The sequence below is a fragment of the Montipora capricornis genome, chromosome 10, assembly GCF_036669925.1.
Source record: "Montipora capricornis isolate CH-2021 chromosome 10, ASM3666992v2, whole genome shotgun sequence".
NCBI lineage: Eukaryota > Metazoa > Cnidaria > Anthozoa > Scleractinia > Acroporidae > Montipora > Montipora capricornis.
This window is the reverse complement of record NC_090892.1, coordinates 41,898,125-41,904,124: the sequence shown is the minus strand read 5'-3', so window position 1 is coordinate 41,904,124 and position 6,000 is coordinate 41,898,125.

The window sequence follows — 6,000 nt, the reverse complement described above, 5'->3', positions numbered from 1 at the left end:
TAAACAGACTGAAACGTTTTAACGTGAATTTTGCAACAATTTAAAAATTGTTGCAAAATTCACGTTATAATAATTATCTCTTTGTTAATTGGTTTTGTAACCATACTTGTCAAAATAAACTGCCAAGTTATTGGGTAAATCAAACAGCTTCAATTCTTACAGAGTTTGATGAAAATTCGGATTTATAACATGCGGAGGGGGCAACCAAAGCGATGGGAACTGTGTTGAGGTTCATTCAGTGAGAAACTTTTAATGTCGTTCGCCGATTAAGAAACTCAAGACTATGTTCTGAGTGAAAGCTCAATTGCAATAGCAGCTAAAAAGTGAAAATGCTGGATTCAGTCCTCTGGAAATGTTATGATAGTTAATCAAAATCTTGCATGTTAACAACATGATAAAATCGTCAGTACAGAACTCCCTTCAGCGGTATGTTGGAAATGCCCGAAATTTATTTTTCTTTCAGATGTTCTTTGTACGAAGATCATCCACGGATGTCAATTTTTTAAATTGTCTCACGGTCTTCATGATAGCAACCTAGATGGAGGTCACCGCATTATTCTAAACTTTCTTAATTTCGAAACTTTGCAGCTGGTTGCCAGTATGTGTAGCTGGTAAGAGGAGGGCTAAATTTTACTTAGCCACATTAATTACGATAATGGTTTTCTCAAGTTTTCTCTGTCGCTACGGTACTGTTTCACTCTCCCTTGGCCCATTGGTTTCACTTTGTATATCACCCCTGCATTGCGTAGATTCACGTTATTTCCGATCCGACAACCCGTACCAAACTCAAATTACTACCTTTGCTCGGTGACCGAGCCAATTGAGGATGTTTCTAACTCTTCCAGAATGTAGCATCCTATTTCTGGGTAACATGGAATTCCGAGTAAACGCTTTAAAAAGCGTCTTGAACGTGTTCCAAAATAAAATGCGTTTTTCCAAAATTGGTTTTTTTCGACGAATACCTTAAGACTGCCTCGGATCTTAAATGTATGCTGTGTCAAACTTTGTAAACTCAACAACAAGTACGCTCTGTTGGTTAAAAGCGAGTTTATTTCACTGACACATCTAAGGGTGCAGTGTTACACGAATGTGGTAGCTATGCAAAAAGTTTCGGGGCAAAAACTCAGCAACTTATCCCAAGAACAAATTTGGCACTATTGATCTCCTTTGGTTATGAAAGTAATGGCAGTCGCAAAAATTTTGCGCCTTGCCCCAAGAAAGAATTTGGTCCTATTGACCTCCTTTTTTACCGAAACTAATCATGGGCGCAAAAATTTTGCGCCTTGCCCCAAGAATGAATTTGGTCCTATTGACCTTCTTGTTTACCGAAATGGGAGCAAAAATTCTGCACCTTGATTCAAAATTGAATTTGGTGATATTGACCTCCTTTTGCTCTGAAACTAATCGAGGGTGCAAAAATTCTGCACTGTCCTAAGAATTAATTTGGTGCTATTGACCTCCTTTGGTTCTGCAACAAGTGTCAGATGCAAAATTTCTGCACGTTGATTCAAAAATGAATTTGGTGATATTGACCTCCTTTGGTTCTGAAACTAAAGACGAGCACAAAACTTCTGTGCCTTGCCTCAAGACTAAATTTAATTTAGTGTAACTGACCTCCTTTCATTTCTGAAACTAGTGATTAGGTGCAATAATTCTGCACAATGCTTTGGAAATCTGGCATCCAAAAATAATATTTATCAATATATACAATAGTAATGGTAATATAAGAGAACAATATCCAACTAACAATTATTTTTTGTCTCGTCAAATGATAAATTTTTTGCAACAAATGTCCTAAATTGACTTAGTTGTGGAAATCAGTGCCATGTCTCCAGTTACTGTAATTTGTTCAAATAACATGCCAAGATAATGTTCTCTTCATTGCTGGTGCTCAATGGCAATTTATAATAATAACAACAGCATGTTTAAAGAATATACGTCCTGTAAGTTGGAAACGTTACATTTTGTGACAACTAACATGAAATAAACATAGGTAGCCATGAATATGATTAAATGCGCTAAACAAGAACTCTAGAAATAGAAATGAGATGGGAAAATCGGAGCACCCGGAGAAAAACCTATAGGAAAAAAATGTACAATTTTTAGTGTCCATCCTCTTCTTGCCTTTATAAAGACGCATACTTATCAACTAGTTGTCTTCTTGTTGTGGGTTGCAATTTCATTGCTTCTGACAACTCAAATGCATGGAGGATGATACACTCCTTCGGAAGTATCTCCGTCCACGGCTCCCGAGATCTTGGAAGGTTAAGAGGACCCCATTTTCCTCGGTAACTTCCTTTCCAGTAATGGATCTTGAAGTCCTTCTCCATTACTTCCTCGATAACGCCAATGACAGGTTCTTTGTCCCAGTTCGACAAATAGACCGCCACAAACTTACTCACGCAGAGCCCTTCCAAGAAACTTTCAACATGCTCGACGGGATTTTCTCTCTCTCTTGGCGCAACATATCTTCCAGTGTAAATCTACAAGGAAGCAACAGCGAAACAGAAAGAAGTTCCAAAAATGGCGTGATCCCAGGCTATAATTAATGTGTACAAATATTTGGCTTTATCAACGGAGTTGGTAATGTAAATTGGCGACCTTACAGAGATTCTAAAAGCTGACGTTTCGAGCGTTAGCCCTTCGTCAGAGCGAATCGCAGGGCTAACGCTCGAAGGGCTAACGCTCGAAACGTCAGCTTTTGGAATCTCTGTACGGTGGCCAATTTACATTATCAACTCCGTTGATAAAACCAAATTTTTGTATACTACTCCCCCACCGACGCAGCACCACAGTTTATTGAGCAGCTACCCCTTCATTCATTTATAATTAATGTGAACTGCAGCTCGTCTTTCTCAATCAGATTCTGTTATCAGTCCTCGTCATTTCGTTGCGTACCTTACGTATGAGAAAAGAGCACGGTTAAAACTTTTGAAAATTGAAAGACCAGAAGTGTTCTCAAAGTGAAATTGATAAAGGCACCCTGGCTCTTAAAAAGTGGCACATGAAGCCGATTGTTAGCCTTCCAGGTAACTCAAAAGTTTATCTTTTGAATAAGGCAAGTGGCAATGATTTCATTCAGGGCATCCGGTTTCACATGATCCTGGTTGACCATGTTGGCGCGGTTACTGGGATGAAATTGGTTTCTGTTCATACGGCGACTTTCAGCCAGATTCCCGAAAGTGGTGATGAAATCTCTTTTGACTTTACTTCAACCATCGAAGGAAACTTGAGAGGGAAAAACTCCTCATATGAAGAGGGCCTTAAAGGGAAAGACCAGGCGAAAGACAAAGGCGCAGTCATAGTAGGACAATAATGGGTGCCATGAAAAACCGTTACGACTCGCCCGCATTAAACATTCAGTAAGAGGAGATATTAGTTGGGGTCAAAGTATACTTTCAAATGGACAACCGCTTAGATAAGATGTAAATCTCATTCGTCGATCAAATATTAGTATATATATTTTTACTTGCCTGCCCAATTGTCTGCCTCAAAGCGGCTGTCCTGGTTCACCGAAATCGGATATAAATAGTTTGTGCATGCATCAAAATACTGGGTGAAACAATTTTGTCCGTACTTCGCAACTGCCATCAACTGAAAATTTTACAGTGTGTTACTAAAGATAGCGTGACAATATCACGTTAATGAACTGGCGCAAGCATAAGCCAGGACATCTTCTGTAGTTTTCGCAAGCGGTAACTCAATACCTGTGCGTGTTTTTATCCCACAGTTAGTTTCAGGCGAAGTCCTTCTTAAAGAATTGCAGACCGAACCGGCCAAAATTAAGCCAAAATTAAGCCCTTGCATACTGTGCAATCAGCTGTAATGTCCTTTTTCGATATTGATAACTGGGACCAAGCAACTGAGAGGTTTGGCAGTGCAGTAGACGCTGAAAAGCTGGTCAGATTTACGGTAAGTAAAAATTAAAAGTGAAAGAATTCTAGTTGAATTTAAATGCACACAAACTGCAGCATGATGCTTGAACCATATGTACAAAACATTTTTGGCGCTATTGCAAACAGGGGAAGGATCATTAACTTTTATGCTGAGAAAAAGGGAGAGCAACTGACTTATGGGCGAGGTTGGGTCAGGAAATCTTGCGCATAGTATTTCCCTGTTTGCTCCAGCTTTAACCCACTAAATATTGACCGATTCCTAACAAAAAGGTACCATCAATTAAAATCGACTGCAGAAAAGCTAATATCTCAGTCAGGGTTTTCTACTTCTTTTCGAGCAAATTCCTTTAAAAATACAGTAGCCCTTGAATTTTTAATTGGTTTATTGTCAATTCAATTAAGAGCGCCTCTCAGCAATTTTCACCTAAGACCGTGCAAGATAAAAAAATCGAAAATTGCCAAACTTTGTCACAATAAAGTACTACCAAAACCATTCCTAGAAAAATATGTTTTAGTTTGTTTCCATAATTATTTTACCTGGACGGCGACTTTTTCGGTATGGGGCCTTGTGAGCGAGTGAAAACGACTCCAAAATGTTGCTTGTTTGAATCGCGATTTTTGAAATAACGAATGAGGAACTTGAAAATCAAAACAACATGGCACAACTAGATTAATTCCTTCACCGTTTAGCGCTGCTAACGGTACAATATACCAAAACTGGAATTTTTGACCAAATTTTAAAACTTAACCTTTTTTACATTAGGGGTGGCGAATGGTAAATGCGAGACTTTGCGAGACGGCGAGACCAGCGTTTTTCTTTGCGAGCCCGAGACATTTTGACTTTTTAGATTGCGAGACCGAGACTTCAAAGTGTTTGACACCTTCATATAAAAAACGAGACTGCGAGACGCACAAAACCGCTTAAGAAACGAAACTGTGAGACCCGTGAAATTCGATGAAAATTTTGCGAGACCCAGAGTTTTTGAAGGACCATTCACCACCCCTACAAGTAATAGGCTCTAGAGGATGGTCAACCTTTATATCACACCATTTTTTTTATTTCATCGTAAACGTTAAGCTAAGTATTTGTACAACAAAGTCAACAACTGAAGTTTCCATTTTTTCTAAGAACCTAAAATGTAAGACAAGTTCCATTGGATGCGAGATGTACATCTCATTTCAATTATTTGATTCTCTATATCTGATCTGGCCTCGTCTTCCAATGGAGGTTGAGAACAGTGCAGTGTAATGAACCAAATGAAACGCGAATAAAATTTTCAACCTACCGAAAGGATTGCTTTGCCTGCCAGAGAGACGGACTTTGCACGATATTTTCAAAGCGTTCAACAGCACTGTCACAAGCCAAACGAGTTCTCTTTGCATCAGTAACTCTTTCCGATTTCAGAATACCCCTCACTTAGGAGCGTTAGTGCTAAGATGCCGTGGTCCGTGGTCCGCAGTCTGGCACTGAATGACTGGGTTCGTGTAAAGCGCTACCCCGCGGCCCGAGGTCCCGCAGTGGGCGACTAAGTGTTTGTGGAAGGGCTACCGCTGTCCGCAGTCCCACAGTGGGCCACTAAGTGTTGTTGAAAATGCTACCATGGTCCGAGGTCCCACAGTGAGCCACTAAGTCTTGTTGAAAATGCTACCGCGGTCCGAGGTCCCGCAGTGGGCCACTAAGTGTTTGTGGAAGGGCTACCGCTGTCCGCAGTCCCACAGTGGGCCACTAAGTGTTGTTGAAAATGCGACCGCGGTCCGAGGTCCCGCAGTGGGCCACTAAGTGTTTGTGGAAGGGCTACCGCTGTCCGCAGTCCCACAGTGGGCCACTAAGTGTTGTTGAAAATGCTACCGCGGTCCGAGGTCCCGCAGTGGGCGAATAAGTGTTTGTGGAAGCGCTACCGCGGTCCGAGGTCCCGCAGTGGGCGAATCAGTGTTTGTGGAAAGGCTACCGCTGTCCGCAGTCCGACAGTGAGCCATCAAGTGTTGTTGAAAATGCTACCGCGATCCGAGGTCCCACAGTGGGCGACTAAGTGTTGTTGAAAATGCTACCGCGGTCCGAGGTCCCGCAGTAGGCGACTAAGTGTTGTTGGAAGGGCTACCGGGG